Here is a 20,928-nt window from a genome sequence, read left to right on the forward strand (position 1 = left end):
GAAATCATGTAAATCAGGAGTGTACTCAATCATGCATGCATTTCATGAGGTGTATAATGGAAGAAGGCAACCAATTGGTAATCCCTAGCTTCAGCCTAAACAAGAATTCATGTAATTCTTTAATCTCTCCAAGCAAGAGGTTGGACTCAACAAGTGGTTGGGGAAGAGAGACCAAGAACCATGAGACACACCTTGCTTAAGCTTGAGGGAGAGGTAGTGGCTGCCCACTCTAAGAGATTCATGGTTGTCCTCCTTCTTGTAGCCTGTGGTCATATGGATCCTTCAATGTCTTGTGGCTCACACTTGTTGAAGCTCGTGGCTGCTTTCCAAGGCTCACGGGACAAGAATTTGAAGGGTCTTCAGTGTACCTTGGTATAAATGACTCCTGACCTCCTAAGAGTGAAAGCCCTTATCTTGGAGCCTTCTTGATAGGCATTCTAGTGAATTCCAATGAGCTGCTGAGAATGCATGTTTTCCTTCACTTCCCAAACATCTCATTGACCCATCATCATCTTTGCCAGGCAAGCAGGCCCCTTTCCACACTACTGCACCAAAGCAGATTAGGACCACCCTTTCACGGTCAAGGTTCTCCTAGTGCAATCTCTTGAACCTTATAGTTGCAGCAAAAGCATACATTCTGAATGTGAAGATTATTGGGAGGAGGCGTCTGTCTGTTTGAAAACTACAGGGGCAGAAGGCCCTTATATATGTACTATTTGAGAAGCTTGCTAGCATTACAGCATCTCAGACAATGAGTGAACAAGCGAATCCACCATCTCTGAAGACAAACACAACAGAAATGAGCCTCTATTCTCCTGAAGTATTGTATGCATGCTCTTCGAGCCTAATTTTTCCATCGGTTGAGCCTATATCATCATCGCTAGAATATTCTTCAATGGAGATGCAGCATCAACACAGCTGCATATGCAAACAACCAACAAATGCTTTGCATGTTGTAGGCGTGTTGGTCTCCTGGGATTCAAATGTCATTGTGGTGATGTATTTTGTTCCTTGCATAGGGATTCAGAAAAGCGTAATTTCTCATTCGATTATAAGGCTGCTAGTAGAGATGCCATAGCAAGAGCATACATTCTGAATGTGAAGATTATTGGGAGGATACATTTGTTTGTTTGAAATCTGTAGGAGACTGGGAGCATTCAACTAGAGATTGCTCCCGCCCTCCGAAGCGGGAGATGCTTGAAAGCTTGCAGACTACCACAAGTGAAAGATATAACAACAACAGAGAGAAGGTAAGACTGTTCTCAATGCTCCACACAAAGCTATTCATGTGATTCTGTAGAGGAGACACTAGATTTTAAGAGGGTAAAAATCATCCATGATTTGCGAATAGTGGAGGTTTACCCTCATAGATTACAATAGCACAACCATTTGCTCTTGCAACTGATAAGTGGGCTTCTATTAGAGGAAGCATCCCACAATTAAAGACCACAGAAATATCAGATCGCAGTGGCTCAATGCAACCAAAGTCAACAAGAAAATCAAAGCGACCGAAGTCGGCAGAAAAACCAGATCGCAATAGTATTTTGCGATCAAAGTCAGTAGAAAAACCAGATCGCAATCATACCTCAAGCTGTGCATCTCGTCTTTGTCAATACTCCTAGCAGCGGGATGGTTTCACAAACTTCTCTCAGCAATTCAACTTACGCGGGCTTGATACAATTCTTATCCACTTGTGCAAGTGGCTCAGCAGTTGCTGCAGAGTCTTCTATTTTTGAACATTAGCAACATTCTAAAAGATATCCTTGCTAGCTCTGGGCTTTTTTCTAGTATTTCCGTATCACCTTCGTACGTGAATAGGCCACTAGAACAGCTTTATGAGATTGTCACTCTTGTCAATGAACTACTACCCACAATGCCACAATCAGTTGTCCCACGAAATGGGGCCATTTTTCCATGAAGTGCTTCCTGAAAGCAATGTGATGGCTCCTTTAACACAATATTAGTAAGTTTGGGAATCTCCCAATTCCCATTTTTTGAATACTAAAAAGGTCGCACCCGGATAACATGCCCATAAGTTTCTCAAAATCATATAATGTAACCTATCATTGGAAAGCACTTGAAAAATGGACTCTATTGAGCTATAGAGCGCTTGATTTGGAGTTATAGTGTTCAAGTTATGAAAAATCCAAAGATTTGACCACCTGTCCCAAACTTATGGGAAATTCCCATATTCCCCAATATGGTGTTCTTTGCTAAAGCTGACGTTGCTGTTGCTTCTTCTTCTTCTTCACGTGATCCTGCAAGATGAGCTTCCCACAAAATGGCAAGGTCTTCTGCCTACTCCAGGCCTACTGTCCACTCTCCAGTCTTCAATGCTGCCTGTCTTCTTCTTGGAAATGTCCATTGGTCACTCCAATGCTACCTGCCATGTCTGTACTTGTATACCAAAAGTTCTTGGATTTATGTGGCTGAAAAGGGAAAACTAAACAAAAGATGACAAACTGGATCAAGAACATGAGAAGCTCTGATACCAACTGTAATGAAAGAGACCTAGCTAGCCTAACTAAGGGAGAGAAGAGAGAGAAAGATTGCAGGAGAAGAAGAAGAGGAGAGAGAAAGATAAGAAGAAGAGAGAGAGAGAGAGAGAGAGAGAGAGAGAGAGAGAGGGAGGGAGGGAGTTCGAAAACATTGTGTCCACTACTTATGAGCTCAAATCCTAGCTATGGATGATAATACTTGAAGGTGCTCATGATGTGTAGATCAAAGAGAAAATAAGTGTATAGAGAGAAAAGATTGAGATAGTGGACACAAGCTAGATGCAAAAGAGAATGATCTTAATTAATTTGATTCACATAGTTTTTTTATACAAAGAAAAAAAGCCTTTTATATAGGTTGATACAAGTTACTTTGCTAACCTCATCGATGGCCTCAAAGTGGGTTCACCTAACATTGTCTCATAGGTGTAAATGAGTCCAATACATCTCCCTTTTCCATTAAACAAGGGAGCATTCCTATGAGTCTAGTTAAGGAGCCTATTTCCAACACTCCTTGGCTCGAAACTAGATTCACAAAAGATAATGGATAGAAAAGATATAAAAGATGGGCTAGGTGTGCTCATTCCCAAGAGGTAAAGATAAAAAACATCTAGAACAATGTACAGGATTTCAAAATAGGATAAAACATTTGGAATTGTGTCTAGGATTACTACAAGAGAGACATTTGGAATTGTGTCTAGGATTACTACAAGAGAGACATTTGGAACTTTTGATCAATAAAGTCCAGGCTTACATCATTAAGACATATTGTAACATTACTCACAATTACACAAATAGGAACTTCTCGTACTTGAATCCTAGGATTACCAAGAAAATAAAATGCTTCTAGGACTTACAAAGTCTAGGGATATAAAATATGGAGGAGATGCCAAGATAAACAAGACCTGGCCATTAATAAGATCAAAATGCAATCTTTAGATATTTGTGCATATGATGCATTGTCTTTGGCTTTGTTTTCTACCAAGTTTGCTATAATATATTCTTCTAAAATTCTTTGCTCCATGTCCTATTCTTTCACAATTGTTGCAAGAATATTTTTGGAAGCAAAACTCTAACTTGTGGTTGATCTTCTTACAATGCTTACATCGGTTTGACTTTTTGCATAGGCAATATCTCCAGTATATGATGTGAGTCCAATGCTATTTTCTTATTTTAGAAGAGAGTCTATCACACTCTCTAGGATTGGTGCTAGTCTTTTCTCTTTCATGATTTTGACTCTTTGGTCAAATATGGATGGCATACTCTTCAATATCAATTGTTACAGCCCAAAAAGAAGTCCAAGATAGAAAAGCCCCAAAAATTCAAAAATGGAAGATAGCCCAAGGTGAGAAATATGGAAGAGAAAGCAAGCTCAAAAAAATGTAGGAAAAGCCTCAAATGTAAAAGGAAGCACACAACAATAAGTGCACTAAATTTTCTAGCAAGGAAAGCATTGGGGGCATCGTAATTCATTTTGTAAAAGAGCGAAGGGCTCCCATTTGTGCAATTTGTAAATGTAGATGAGCCTGGGTGAAGGAATCATGAAAGTAGAAAGGAATAAGGAAAGAGAACCTAGGCTAAAATGGCTAGTCATGTAAAAAGGGATGGGTACCCCAAGAGGAGGAGGGCATGTATAAAAAGGCAAAAAATGAATGAAGAAGATGATTCTTGTGTGTAGCCAAAACTAGCTCTCTTCTTCTCTTCTTCTTCTTGTTTTTGCTGGTGCTTGTGCTTGAGAGAGGGAACTCATAAGGGAGTGAGGAAGTGAGTGTGCAAGGGTGAGGGACTGCAGTGGAGAAGCTTTCTATCTTCTCCTCTCTTCTTCCTCTCTTCTCTTCTCTTCTCTTGTCTCCTGTGTGGCAATGGAGATTGGAGCTTGGAGCTTGGAGCTTGGAGCTTGAGAATCAAGATTTCTTGAGCTTGCACCTTGGATCGTGGAGCCACCGAAGAGCTTGTGTGGGAGGAGGAAACTCAAGCGAGCATGAAGGTAAGCTCACTACACTTGTGGGTGTGAGAGCGCGTATATAGCTATGTGAGAGGTAACCATTGCACTTGGCTTGAAATGCTTGAAACAATAAGCGGTCCGTAGGTCTTGGTAGTCGAGCGAGAGTTCCCACATTTGTCCACGATGGAAAAGCCCCAAAAATTTGGAAACAAAAGATAGCCCAAGGTGAGAAAAATGGAAGAGAAAGGCAAGCTCAGACAAATAAAGAAAATGTCTCAAATGTAAAAGGAAGCACACAATAATAAGTGCACTGAATATTCTAGCAAGGAAAGTGATGGGGACATTGTAATTCATTTTGTAAAAGAGTGCCATGTTCCCTCCTTTGCAATTTGTAAATGTGGACGACCATGGGTAAAGGATCTATGAAAGTAGGAAAGAATAATGAAAGAGGACCTAGGCTAAAATGGCCGATCATGTAAAAAGGGATGGGTGCCCCAAGAGGAGAAGGGCATGTATAAAAAGGAAAAAAGTGAATCTTAAGACTAGTAATATAATGTTTACCTCACACACTCACTCCTTCACTCCCTTACACACTCATTTGGATGTTAATTCAACTCCCTTACTTGAGGATGTAATCCAATATGCAATCAACCTGTATATGCAGTAATTACAGAAGCTTCCCAAAACCCCAATGAATGCCCTCTATGGGGAGAGAGATTGTGATATTCCGACTTTATTTTCAATCTTCTCAACTTCTCACAATTAGATTTGAAGGATTCTATAATATTAAATAGAGAAAGTATCAAACAAAAATAGCCCAAATTTCATAACCCTGACACCTTCTGAGATCGATACGGCTGCGAATATCTCTACACGAGAATTGCCATTATGGCTAGTAAGTTCGGGATGATAGACCAAACGCATTGGTATAATTCCGTGGTTTTTATGCACCAAAAACATGGAACCCCAAGAGAGAGACACCAAGGAAACAGGGATCTTACTACAAGAAAATCTATCACCAACAAGCATGTTCTTCGTAGTTTAATCAACCACAAGAAGAAAAACAATACCAATCTTCTTAAATCTTCATGCAACATCATATTGCAATTCTCCCACAAATTTATCACAATAGAACTTCAGGAAATTCCTCATATTCTTCATAGAAACCTTCAAAGAGACACAATGACACAAAAGAAAACAACTTTTAATGGAAATCGTCACATATTATTCATCTTTCATCATATTCATAGTCTTCATAGTCCCTCTCATGTAGATACAATGTTTCTCATATAAAATTGGCTATCTCTCATATTCTATCTCTCTCACATATACTCTCTCTCAATAGTACATGGGAATAATAAAGAATAACACTCCATAATCCCTCTTTGGTTGTGGATACCCCTCCTAAGAGATATGTCTGCTGATATGAAGAGTCATCAAAGCCACTACAGTGTCCTTTCATAGCTCAACAGTATCATTATCACTTTAGTCTATATTTGAGTCTTCAGCAACTACTTTTTCCACTTCTTTGAGTTATTTTGAACCTATATTCATCTCTTTCTAAGATTATAACACTTCCAAAGACATAGAGAGGATCTACAAAAGCTCTACAGAAGCCCAACAGAAGGTCTATAGTACCATAACATAAGGTCATCGAAAAGCATTCAACTCAACTAAAACCATTCAGAACCATCAAGAATCATTCAATAAGCTTCTGAACACCCTTAAAATCCATAAATCATCATTCCAACCTCTCATACATAAAGAAATTAGAACCTATCATGCACTCAATAGAACCTTTTAGCACATCATATCTCCACTGAAAAACATCATGAGCTTCTCAAACCTATTCAACCTTATCCAAAACTCTCTCAAACACTTCCAAACCAATCAATTATCATTCAAATCATACAAAAACACCCAAAAACATAGTCATATCGATCCTCAACATAATGCTACAGAGAATTCCTAGTGTTCTTTTTCTTCCTATGGTTTCTTGAAAGCATGAAGAACAAGCTTGTTGGTGTGAGAATATAGATTTTCTTATGAGAAACTTGTTGATGTGAGAAGATAGATTTTCTTGTAGTATTTTCCATGGTCAAATTTGGTCTATACTTACCAAATGTTTGAATTCTTTTAATGTTGATACTTTAACATAGTACCAAACTTGGAAGTACATAGTACCAAATGCTTAAATTCTATGGTCTTACCACTTTAATTCACTTCTCAATTTGGTTTTGTTACCAAATTTGGTACTATGTAGTACCAAAAGTTTCAAGTCCTTCTTTGCAACTTCTTTAATACATGACCAAATTTAGTATATGCAACACCAAAGCTTGAAGTCTATTGTTCTAAGTACTTAAACAAAGTACCAAACTTGAAGTTGCATAGCATCAAATGCTTAAAGTCTTTTGTTCTTGACACTTTAATATAGTGCCAAATGTAAATAGTATAAAAATTTGATATTTCAGAGTACCAAGCTTGCTATTAATATCAACTCCAAAATACCAAAATCACCAACCACTAACATTTTTAAAAGCCCTGAAGTGACCACATAGTACCACCTACAACATCATAATCGACTAGATCCTAATAACTCAGGTAGCTTGGTTGCATAAGCTACTTTATGATATGCATCAGTCTACAGATGGGCCAATTGTCATTTATTGTGACAACATGAGTAGTATACACTTGGCAAATAACCCAGTCTATCATGCTAGAACAAAGCACATTGAGGCGCATTATCACTATGTGCAGGAGAGAGTTTTACTAGGTCTTATTGATCTAGTTTATGTCAGCACAGAGGATCAGGTAGCTGACATATTCACGAAGGCATTGGGCGCAGAGAAGCTGCGCAAGTTCAGAGACCTGCTTGGTGTGCAGGAATTGGGATTGAGCTCGAGGGGGAGTGTTGAGATATCGAGCTCCACTCGTGATATGCCAGGGTGACCGTTGTGCATTTATGTCACCGACTTGTCAATTACAGATGCGATTGGTACACCGCCCATGAATAATAGCTAGATGACAGCTATCCTTATCTACTCTAGTTTGTGGCTCAATTAGTATGCAACTTTAGTTAGTTGAGTTTGGTTTGAGACCCATATATAGGGTTCTTCTATTTCTTTGTACTTGAGTTCTTTTTGGCTTACACAACTAAGAAGAGGAAAACTGTTTTCAGCCTCCACCTCTGTGTGTATTCCCCCATTGTGCAAGCGAGTTAGCTACAAGTGAGACTCCTTCCTTCTCTCCCACAATCTTGACAATCCCCTCTCCCCCTCAAGATCAAATCCTTAGCCCCAAACCCACCCAAACCATATCACATCTTGAATCCTCTCTTGTCATAAGTTCAATCCTTGAGACCACACCACTCATGGCTCTCCATGATGATCACGTGATTGACCTTGTCAATAAAAAAGCCTTAGGTCCCCAACCTAGCACAATGGACAAGGCCACATTTCTAGACTCTCTTTCATGAGATGTCCGAGAATCCTTGGACAACTACCAACAAGCATCCCGCTTTGATTGTGCTCAACTTTTCCCTACCTACTTAGAGGAAAAAATCATGACCCTTAAAGACCAAGGAACTAGTACTTTTAACAAGATCTTTAAACACACAATGGACACAAAGTAGAAACTTATTGACATAAAATCCAAATTAGATGGAATCAAGAACATGTTGTTGAATGCAGGAACATAAGGATCCACCATTAACACCCTAGTGGACCTCATTCAATGTAGGCTCTTTGATCACATAGATCTACTTACCATAGGAGATCATATGGCCCAAACATTTCTAAATGGGATGGTTAACACACCTACCCAACAAGACCAAGCAAAGGTATCCCTAGTAGCTAAGCAAATTGACAAGTATTGTGCTAGAGGTGACCCATATAGCTTCATAAAGCAATTTGAGCAAGTTTGTGAGGCCAATAACCTTATCAATGATGCCAAAAAGCTCAAGCTTTTGGATTTTGCATGGGCGAGAAGGGTCATGCTTGAATCATTAGCTACCTCGATGGAGCTGAGAAGGCTTTCTTCACAGCTCTTAAGACTCTCTTCATTAAGCGATTCGTAGAGGCTGGCTACAAAGACAACTTGATTGTCCACCAGCTCATGAAGATAGAGCAATAGGATGAAGAAAGCATGTGGGACTATGTGTCATGTTTGAGAGGTCTCTATAAGAGCATCCCACTAGCCGAAAAACCAGCTACCAAAGCAGTCACAAAGGCTTTCATCAAGGGTATCAACGATGAAAAGCTCTATGAGGCACTAGCTAGCAAAGTGAGCTAGCAACTCCGTGCTAGATCAAACAAATCTCAATGGAGTCTTAGATGAAGTGATTCGAATAGGGGACCTACACAAGGAGAGAACTTTGACAAGAAAGGAAAGGGCTTAGAATCAGATTCCCAATCCAGTAGAGGAAAACTTGAGATAGGCAACATCCAAACTCAAAATCTCATGGCTAACGTGATGAAACAACAACAAGAGCTCTTGAAAATCATTTACTCATTTTGATAGACTCGACCATACTGACCAAATGTATAGTGCATACATTCTGGCGGTAATCATTTACTGTCTGAATGCTTTTGACAGAGTAGGGCCTGCACTAATTGTGGGCGGTTTCATGAGGTATCTACTTGTCGAGCCCCTAGGCAGCTTCCCTATGATGTGCCATATGCCAATCGTGGGCTAACATACCCAAAACCTCAACATATGGCTCTTCTTGCTCCTTCTAAACAACAACATGTAGCTCCTTGAGCTAACATTAACCCATTGAGCATCCCATGGCCTTTGGACCCGCTCATAGCTCACCCACCTAGTGATGCTCCATTCCATTTTTTGAAGAGCCTGCACCAAGGATGATGATTATACCCACCCATATGTCTCTTATGATGAAGAAGTAAACGTGATGCTTACGGAATATAGGCCTATTCTGATCATGATGTTAGGATGAGGCCGAGGGTGTGGCGACTTGATGCAACCCCGAGAGACTCTTGTATGTTGCAACTTGGTCACATCTCCACATAGTGCCCCAAAAAACAAGAACAATTGAAGAAGAATGAAGTTGACCAAAGGTGTCCAAAATGTGGAATAACTCATATGTATTTTGATTGCCCAAAAAGGAAAGCTAGCTCCAACAAAGCTATAGTACCCCACTGTGCCCTTGACTCTCTTTGCAATCAAAATGTTGAGTATGAGTATGTGTTTCCCATATCGATTAATGCCATTACCTGCGTGCAAGATAAGCAAGGTTGTGTCAATATCCTTGGTCCATCTTTGGCTACTAGTTTTGTCATTGGAAAGAAGAATGTAAAGAAGAAAACTAAGCGTGTGGCTCTCAAACTCAAGAGTGATAGGGTCACTTTAGTTCTCGAAGTTGCTTTGAGTGTGCTGAGCAAGCTACATCTGCTCCACACAAAAAAATGGCTCTATTAGCCAGAGTAGGTGAATACCCTGATCTCAAGCATCAACTTAAGTTGATTACCAAAGTAAATAATTGGGTGGTTGAGGCTCGAGCTGAAATTAGGGCTGAAGCAGACAATGACAATTTGTAGCCATATGCCATTGATAGCACACTTCCCTTGGCCTCAATAGTTGGCCATAACACCTTTGGATGGCCTGCTACTAAATTTTATGCACAATGACTTGCCCTTAGTCAAGGAATTTTTTATATCAAGAAGTAGACCCCAGGCTTTTAACTACCTTAGCATGTACAAGTGTCTCAATCCCAATCAACATGCTCTTCAAGAACAATCTTTCCATTTGGACCATGTTCAAGATTTGGATAAATGGAAGTAATGAGACACTGCCTATCGAGAATAATCCACAACATCCATTGCCTAGCTCCCCACCTATCCCCGTCTTGGGTGCTCTTAGAGTTGCCACATTTTGGGAAGGTGCTAAACAACACGTAGTTATACTTGTAGAAGTCTTTGATGATTACATGAGAAGAGGTATTATAGATACTAGAGATGGTACCAATATCGTGAATCAAGCAGGGCTTAAGTCTTGAGGTCTGCATACTAGTCTATGGACGGAATCTTGGATTAGTAATCCCTATGGATTGCTAGATAGCCTTTGGGCGGATTATGGGTAAGCCTACAGGCTGGATTTTATAAATATATTTCAAAGATAAATATGATAACATGTTGAAAAGGAACTTGTTTGACATTGCTTTTCTATGTCAAGTGCTATGATTACGTGAAGGAACCGGTGCCTAACGGACTAATTAAGGAAGCTATTTGATGCATGTCCAACTAAATGTGGTAGGTAATTAGACAACTAAAACAACCTAAGGAAAGTGCGGTGGATGTGGGCATGGGTCCGTCCTACGGATGGGTGGTCCCGGTTGGCCGAGAACTTTTCTCAATCATGAAGGACAACAAGAAGATCATTTCAAAAGACACAAACAGCAAGGGCGCTGACCTAGAGTCTAGATTATAGTAATTCCAATTTACGTTGTATTAGGGGAACGGAATGGGACTATGCCTTATGGCGCAGAGAGGTTGAGCTTTGCATCCCTCTCGTTTCCCATTCTCCTTGAACCAAGTGCAGCGTAAATCCGCTTGGGCCCTGGCCTTTCTGCGTAAAGTAGTTCGCTTGGAGTTCGACGCTAGTTGCCGTTTAGGAAATGACCATTAGGGAAAACCCTGATTTAGGTCGGTCCTAAGTGGGAACGGCCAAAATTCTTCCACTACGTGGCAGACGCGGAAAGTCCTAGATCGCAAACCCCATGACATTCCATGGGAGTGCCAGGCAGAGCTTTCTAGATCTCCTTTCCGATGGACTACTAAGATGTGTCCTGAAGGGAACAGGTGGACACGTACAGTATAACTCATCAATTTCATTGCAATCATCTCGATCCCAATTTTGTGGCTTTATGTCCTTGGCTTTCAATGGCATAATCTACTTTTTATCCACTAACATTTGCCATATTTGCATATTTCAATGTTAGAAGTTGTTACCATCTGACTTTTCAATATTGAAAATATCACTATCATTTGATGCACGAGGATTTCCTACTATTGTGTTTGCAAATGGTTGCAAAGTACAAGAGTATAGGTTACTATAGTTATAGAAAAATAGCCCAAAAGTTGAGCCAAAAGAGAGGCAAGAGTGGGAATAAAAGAGTGTATAGCTATCTATAAATAGTAGGGACTAGACTACTCAAACAAGGCATTTGTACTTGATGCATCTATGCATTTGAAACCTTGTTTGTTTTAATAGTTCTTGGTACTTGGTTGCTACACTGTTCGCTACCTAGATATTCTTAGTAATGGGAGAGCTTACTCCATTGGTCATTTGCCTACAGATGTATGGTCATTTACTATAGTTTTATGGATAGCAATGCTAAACACTATTTATGAAATGGATGGAGTTGGATGAGACTTTGACACAACTGCCCAATTTAAATTTTGCTATCAATTCCTAAAGTGACCACTAGATGTTATCATGCAAGCTATTGATTCATGTATTCCTCCATGTGGTCAATTTTTGAAGTTTCAACCAATGCATGTCAAGCATTCATTCACTAACAACCCACTGACAATCATAGGTATAGGGTATCCAAGTGCTTAAAAGCAAATCAGTCCCTCTACAATAAGTATATGCAAGAACAATGTATATGTAGATCAATTGAGCATGTAAATAAGTAAGAGACTCCCACTATCTCTAAAGAACCTGTTGAGATGACAAGCTCAACACATGCGGACATTGATGATGGACCACCTTGTTAGATGGGTCCACATATCTACACTTAGCATGTCGGTGGTCATTATGACTCTCACATGGCCATTGACTCATTACTTATTATATTCAGGTTGTTATACCTATTTACAGAGCTGGCATAGTTATAGCACCAGTCGACTAGTGTAGTCGATTATGCATTGTTTGACTTAGTAGGCCACTTTCCTTTATGTTGTATCTTATCTATACTTTGTCTACATTGTAAAGAGTGTGGAAGAAGAAGAAGAAACCAACAAGAAAACGTTTTGGCCTCCATCTCTCTTCTTGTCTCTTGAGTGAGCTTCTCCTTGTGCATTCTGCGTGTGTTCGGCGTAGCATCTTGAACAAGTCCCCCCACCACGTGATTCTTGACATGGTATCAGAGCCGTACCACTAAACGAGGCTGATTTCAAAGGCTAAAGTGAAGGAGAAGAAGCAAGGTTCGAGTAAGCAAGCCACGAGTAAGAAGTTCTCCCATCCTTCCACTCTTTCTCTTGGATAGTGCCTGTGGAGGCACTGGAAGCATGGCAGAGCAAAAATCTCATATTACAGTGAGATTTGGTGTGCACGAAGAGCACTGTGTATTTTGCAGATTGGCCCTTTAGAGCTTTCCCGCAGTTATTTTGGGCATCTGAGGCCGTTTAAGGCCCCGTTTTAGAACCGCAAGGTTGCGGACAACAGTTTCAAGGTACGTTATGATTTCGGCTGTTTTGATCGAAAGTGGGTGCGCAGGTTACAGATTGCGAATCTGTAATTCTTGAGGTGTTTGCAAGAAGGAAACATAAGGTTTATCTGCAAATAGGTTACAGATTGCATGTATTGTTGAGCAGACAGTGAAACAGGCTATCTGGTGTATTGTTGTGCACTACAGGTCGAGGGTTGCAAAAGATTTGCTTATTGTTTGGTATTAGTTTTGTGATAATGGCAGAGAATAGTGGAAGCTCCATCATTGAGAAGCTTGACAAGAACAACTACCCTTCATGGAAGTTCCGTGTCACGAACTTCCTTATTGGAAAAGGCCTCTACGAGTTTGTTTCAGGTGAAGAAAAGGAGCCGGAGGTGAGTGATCCTCCAATTGCAGAAGAGACAAAGGCACGGAAGGAATGGAATGCAAAAGACAAGAAGGTCATGTATTGGTTGTCTACAGTAATTGACAATAATATGCTGTGACATATTAGAAACGCAGAGAATTCATATGTAGCTTGGATTATACTTGAAAGTATGTTTTCCGTAAATACAAAGGCACGAAAGATTCAACTCAAGCAAGAGTTGAATACATTGAAGAAAGGGAAGATGTCTATCAATGAGTATGCATTGAAGGTAAGGAGCATTGCAGATGCATTGGCAGCGATTGATGCAATGCCCGATGATGATGATTTGGTGTCGTCTACCTTGGGTGGACTTAACAATGAAAAGGCTTTGAAGTCTTTTGTAACTTCTGTATATGTCAGAAAGCCATTTCCATATTTCGATGAGTTGGTCTCCCTTATGATCACTGAAGAGATCAACATGCAGAGTGAGACATCTAAAAGAAGTGGTGAACAGGTTCAAGCTTTCTACTCCAGTTCAGGAAGGGGACGTGGCAGGTTCTCTTCAAGAGGCCATGGTACATGACGTGATAGTGACAACAAGCAAAACAGATTGAGTCAGCAATTTGGAGATATGCAAGTTTCAGGAGGTCGTGGTAACTTTAGAGATAGGGGGAGCTTTAGAGGAAGAGGTGGATGGCAGAACAGAGGCTCTAACAACTCTAGTATTATGTGTCACTACTGTGGCAAAACAGGTCATATTGTAGCCCAATGTTATGCTAAGAAATATAATATTCGCAGTGGTAAGTTGCAGCAAGGAAACTATGCATCGTCTTCACGACAGAATGAAGACAAAAATGAACGTATGTTGTTATGCAATATATGTTGAATGCTGTTACAGGAAAGGGAACACATGATGATGTTTGGTATGTTGATTCAGGTGCATCCAATCATATGACCAGCCATGCAGAATGGTTTGGAGAGATGCAGGATTTGCAAAATGCAGGTTATGTGCAGACGGGTGATGATTCATGCCACCCAATTTCACACATTGGAAAAGTTTCCTTGTCCTTGCATGATGGTAAAACAAAGAGTCTTTCACATGTATTACATATGCCATCTATTACAAAGAACTTGGTGTTAGTCGGTCAAATGGTAGAGCAAGGACTGCAAGTCAGATTTAATGCAAAGGGCTGCTTTGTAGAAGACTTCAATGACAAGTGCAGGTTGGTAGCAAAGGGAAGTAGAGTTGGACGTATGTTTACTTTGGATGTTGGAATTCCTACTATGAATGCTGTTATGTATGCTAAAGAAAAAGGTGTTGTTGCAGATATTAAAATTTGGCATAAACGCATTGGACATGCAAATGTACAAAGGCTGAAATTAATGCAGTCCAAAGGGTTGGTTACAGGTTTGCCTACATTTAGAGTTGCATAATTTCATAAGGTATGCGAAGCATGTCAGTTTGGTAAGCAGGCAAGACAACCCTTTTCACATGACAGAGATGTAAGCAGAAATATCCTTGATGTTGTGCATACAGACATTTGGGGGCCTACACAAAATGTATCTCTTGGAGGCAGTTCATACTTTGTCAAATTCATTGATGATTGTTCTAGAAAGCTGTGGGTATATTTTATGAAGAAAAAGAGTGAAGCGTTTGAGCACTTTAGAACTTTCAAGGCTGTAGTTGAAAGAGAAACAGGCTTGAAAGTAAAGTGCTTGAGGTCAGATGGAGGGGGAGAGTACCTCTCGAATGAGTTCAGTGATTTTCTGAGATCTCATGGGATAAAGACACAGTTCACATGCAGATATACCCCACAGCAAAATGGGATTGCAGAAAGGAAAAACAGGCATATTGCAGAAGTTCCACGTGCCTTGATGGCTAAAAAGAATATGCCTAAGCATTTTTTGTCTGAGGCTATTCATACTGCTGTTTATATTATAAACAGAACTCCCATAGCTGAGTTCATGGGATGACTCCTAAAGAATGCTTTACTAGCAAGAAGCCTGATGCATCGCACTTGAAGATATTTGGCTATGTTGCATACGTTCATGTGCCAGATGAGCTACGGAAGAAGCTTGATCCAAAGGCAGAAAAATGTGTTTTTACTAGATACCCTTTAGAGCAGAAAGGGTGTCGCTGTTATAACCCTGTCACATGTAAGTTCAAAGTGAGCAAGGATGTTATCTTTGATGAAATGAGCAGTTGGTATGCATCTAGTGGTGATGCATTGGATGATGATGATGATCATGACACCATGTGCAGACTGAAAAGCAAGAATCACGAACTCTTAATGGACCAGGGACATCATCTGGTAGTCCTTGGTCTGGGAGACTAAGGAGTACCTCTACACCTTCAGATGCATCTAGTAGCACTACAGGTAAAGACAAAGGAAAGAATAAAGTGTCAGATGGCATTGATGCAGTTCTTGATGGAGACTCCAGTGGCTCAGAGAGCTTGGATGATGAGCTTGGTATTCCTTCTGTCAGGACACCAGGTGTACAGAGAGCTCATAGTAATGTAAAGGCTCCATTGAGTGATCCGGTGGTACGCAGCTCATACCCTGTTAAAAGATTTGGTTTTGAAGGTTATGCAGCTCACCATTATGCTTATATGGTGAAACTAGTTGAAGATGTTGAGCCCACATGTTTTGAGGAGGCTATTGGTCATGCTCATTGGGATGCAGCAATGGATGAGGAGATGGCTGCATTAGAGGCCAATAAGACTTGGGATCTAGTATCATTACCGAAGGGCAAGAAAGCTATTGGATGTAAGTGGGTTTATAAGATTAAGCACAATGTAGATGGTTCTATTAGTAGGTACAAAGCTAGGCTAGTTGCAAAAGGCTATGCCCAGACATATGGCATAGATTATGAAGAAACCTTCAATCCAGTTGCTAGGATGGCAGCTGTCAGATGTGTGATTGCTTTGGCAGCAGCCAAAGGTTGGAGGTTGCAGCAAATGGATGTGAAGAATGCCTTCTTGCATGGTGATTTGCAGAAAGAAGTGTATATGGATCAACAAGCAGGCTATGAAGATTTAGAGCATCCCACGTATGTGTATAGGTTGAAGAAGGCGCTCTATGGGCTCAAGCAAGCACCTAGAGCATGGTTTGACAAGATCAGAGAGTATCTTGTCAATATTGGCTTTTATGTTTCTGATGTTGATCACTCACTTTATGTGAGAAAGGGAGATGCAGGTTTGGTCATCATAGTCATCTATGTGGATGACTTGATTATTACAGGTGATAGTGATAGTGGGATTGTTGAAGTCAAGGATTTTTTGAAGAAGAAGTTTGAGATGAAGGATTTAGGTGAGCTAAGGTACTTCCTTGGCATTGAGGTGATCAGATGTGATGATGGTATATGGTTGTCCCAAAGATAGTATGGCTTGGATATGTTGTCCAAGTATGGTATGACAGCATGCAAACCACTTTCAATTCCGTTGGAGCTGAATGTAAAGTTGAGTGCTAATGTTGGGGATGAGATAGAAGACCCTGCTATGTTTAGGAGGATAGTGGGGAGTTCGATCTACATGACCATTACAAGGCCAGACTTGAGCTACGCTATTGGTCTTGTGAGTTAGTTTATGCAAGTACCTAGAAAGCCACATTTGGATGCGGTCAGTCGCATATTAAGATATGTGAAGTCCACATTACATTATGGACTTTTCTATGAGGCAGATACAGATGTACAGGTGTTTGGATACACAGATGTAGGTTGGGCTGGTAGTATGTCTTATAGAAGATCTACCAGCAGATACATGTTCTCTCTTGGTAGTGTAGTAGTTGCTTGGAGTAGCAAAAAGCAATCTGCAGTTGCTTTGTCGAGTACAGAGGTTGAGTATAGAGGTGCTGCTGTTGTAGCATGTGAGGTAGTATGGCTACAAAAGTTAATGGCTGATTTGGATGTGCAGGTGGAAGGTCCAGTTGTCATTTATTGTGACAACATGAGCAGCATACAGTTGGCTAGAAACCCTGTGTTCCATGCCAGGACAAAACATATTGAGGTACACTACCACTTTGTGAGAGAGAAGGTACTAGCAGGTGAGATTGACTTGGTGTATGTTAGCACACATGATCAGATAGCTGACATCTTCACGAAGGCATTGGGTACAGATAAGCTTCAAAAGTTTCGAAGCTTACTTGGAGTTGCAGAGATACAGTTGAGGTTGAGGGGGAGTGTTGAGATGACAAGCTCAACACATGCGGACATGATGATGGACCGCCTGGTTAGATGGGTCCACATGTCTACACTTAGCACGTCGGTGGTCATTATGACTCTCATATGGCCACTGACTGATTACTTATTATATTCAGATTGTTACACCTATTTACAGTTGGCATAGTTATAGCGCTAATCGACTAGTGTAGTTGGTTATGCATTGTTTGACTTAGTAGGCCACTTTCCTTTATGTTGTATCTTATCTATACTTTGTGTACATTGTAAAGAGTGTGGAAGAAGAAGAAGAAACCAACAAGAAAACGTTTTGACCTCCATCTCTCTTCTTGTCTCTTGAGCGAGCTTCTCCTTGTGCATTCTGTGTGTGTTCGGTGCAGCATCTTGAGCAAGTCCCCCCACCACGCGATTCTTGACAGAACCAAGCTTTGCAAAGAAAGTATTTGTGTCTCCCACTGGAAGTGAATCCAAAATATATAGTGAGTAAGTAGAGCTCAAGACATAAGTGTCATAGCATTTGGGAAGCCCAAGTACATCATAATTACATTTGGGAGTATATATATCCAAAATTTCTTCGAGTTGCAAGTCAAAAATCACTGAAACAAATGTCCAATACCCAAATACATTTGATGGAGCTCAATGTGCATCATCAGCATATACACGCACATACATTTATGTGAAGCATCCATATAAGTATGTAGGATCCCTAAATTACTTGTAGGCATTTAAAGCATAAAATTTCACTATTGTATACTTGCTATCGAAAGTGTATTAGAGCAATAACCCTAATAAAATTCAGCTAAATAAGCTCTATCCAATGCAAGTAGCATCTCAAAGTATCCCCATAATATTCGGGCATCAAGATAGAATCTTGCAAGCATTACATCACCATTACATAAGAATTATGAAACTCAATGGGTATTATCCACCATGGTATACAACAAACTATTTTAAACAATTGATCAATGGTGGTTGACCAATGCCACTCCAAATAGTGCTATAGCCCAAGTCTTTGATTATGGGGAGAAGTGTCAAGGGGCTAACTGGGAGAAATGAGAAGTGATCTAGCATAGCTATAGGTGAAGGACAAAGGGCTATCTCTGTTGGCATAGCCCGCACTAATCTGGCTAGGGCTATGGTAGCAACTACTGATCATATAGCAATGGGTGCTAGTGTAATGTCCCCATTACTTAGTTTATTTTAATGTGTATATACATTCCAAAGAAAATTGATTTATGAAACTAACTCTCATTATGAAGATGATAATTATTATTAATGAGGTATTATATGCCAATTCATGGAAGAAAGACTTGGGAGACCCTCCCAAGACTAGCTTATTAAAACTATGTCTGTAGTATAGAACAACAAAAAGAACTAGCCTAGTGGATAGTCACTTGGCAGTTAAGTGCACTTGGATGATGACACTACCGGGATGGGTGACCTCTCGGGAAGATTTTTCTACAAGCTAGTAGGAGCTTCTTGCACATAGCCAACGATGCCAACGAAGCCTGTATAGCCCGTTGCCAAGTATGCTAAGGCCAAGATGCCAATATCTATGCCTTGGTCACCACCTTAATTGCGCCACACACTACTCACCCATATATTCGTAAATTTTTATCTTCACGCTACAAAAATGGAGCTCCCTCTCTGACATCATCAATGATGTCATCAGAACCACTAAAAGAAGACATTCTCTCTTTATCATTGATGATGTCATCAAAAAACACTAAAAATCAAGCGTTCTCTCATTTACCCCCTTGCAAAACTATAAACTGAGGGCTTGGGGATGACCAAGAACCGGGGGATAAGAGCAATTTTGACAAGGACGAGACGTTGATCAAGAAGGAGGAGACTCTATTTCATGAGACAAAGAGACATCCTTCCATTCAACCCAAGGAAGGGGATATGCAGAAGGTCTCTCATCCTCTTCTACTTTAATCCAAGAAGAGAAGACATTGAAGAACTTTATCCTATTTTATCAATCCAGTTAGAAGTCATACCTCTACTATCATCCCTATTCCGTCTACTAGAGAGAGAGAAGCATTGCTCTCCATGAGGCAAGAAGAACCATTTGTGAGGCCTACATCATTGAAATCCGTAATAACCATCATCATCATTGAGAGTCTTACACCCTCGCCAACTAGTATTACTGCCATGTTCTTCTTCTCTACGAATCATATTTCCATCATGGCCCTTAAGAAAAAGAATTTAAAAGCGAAAATCATGAATGACCCTACTAACGTGGAAGCAACACTTGGAGTTGCAAGCACGGGCCTCACTAACGGATTCACAGGCGCAGATAACAACCCTTTACCAATCGCGATACCACAGCTTTTTCAAAAAAAAATTATATTCGAATTTAATAGAAATAAGATAAGTCTCTTAAGAAATATTGCGATCTTAGAGTATTCACTTGGTAAATTATTAGAACATCTTATAGGCTAGAAACTATTAGAAAAACTACGAAATTCTAGAACTCAAGAGAAATCATGATGAATTTTTCAAGATGGATTTATTAAGAATGAACCCCAAAGAAATTAGTCAAGGATATAGTTTAATCTAGAAGCTTTGATAGAAGATTTTAAGATCGGAAATATCTCTAAGTTAAAGAAACTGACTTAAGGCCAAGAAACTTGGGTACAAGAATAAACCTTAAACTGGGAAGTTAGAGACCCCAAAATCTAGATACCCTTAGTTAAATTCCAAGGGGAAGAGTTCATTATGTGAAATTTATGTATCGATTGCTACTAGATTAACCATCACTTGAAAGTTGCATGATTGATTGAAGTCATAACTGCTTGAAGATATCAATCTTGTTTGTGATTTTCTAGATTAGATCCTGATCGAATTAAATATTAGAACATATAAAAATTGACAAAGCACTATACCTCCCCCAAGGATAGGTGCTGAATCCCCATACCAAATGGGGATGTTTTTATCACCACGGAAAGCATGGATTGGCTCCGAGGGCGAGAGGTCTCCCAGCAGGGATCACATTAAGTAGGAGGTGGTTAGGGTGCCAAGGGGGACTTTGGTTAGTAAATCATTTACACACCTAGGAACTAGTTGGCCCAAGTTCTAACTGGGACACCTAAAAATGCTAGCTATAGGTGGATTTGATCTTGGTGACGTGTAAATGTGCCAAATGAGGCGGCACATGAAATTGTAAATTTTGTCCTACATGGGCAAGGGAACACACATTATGGAACATAATCAATGAATTTTTTAATTTTTTATTTTACATCCATGAGTAGATTATGCAAACGAGCAACTATACATAAAAGGATTCATTTTAATTAACGAAATTGTTTTTATATGTTTCACGTAATGTGGTAGGTAATTAGATAACTAAGAACTTTCATAGAGGGAAATGGGTGGATAGATTTCCGACGAATCCAGTCCTATGGCAGGGTGGTCTTGGTTAGTCAATAGGTTTTCCCAAAGACAAACGCTAGGAAGAAACTCTAGGAAGGGTCAATTCGTTGACCTACCTAGGGTTTGGTCTCAAAACCCGAACTGTAAATTATCTTAGGGGAAAGGTATGATGGCTATGCCA

Source organism: Lygodium microphyllum, chromosome 17, assembly GCF_053477565.2.
Source record: "Lygodium microphyllum isolate KBCC chromosome 17, Lygodium_microphyllum_v1.1.10, whole genome shotgun sequence".
Taxonomy (NCBI): Eukaryota; Viridiplantae; Streptophyta; class Polypodiopsida; order Schizaeales; family Lygodiaceae; genus Lygodium; species Lygodium microphyllum.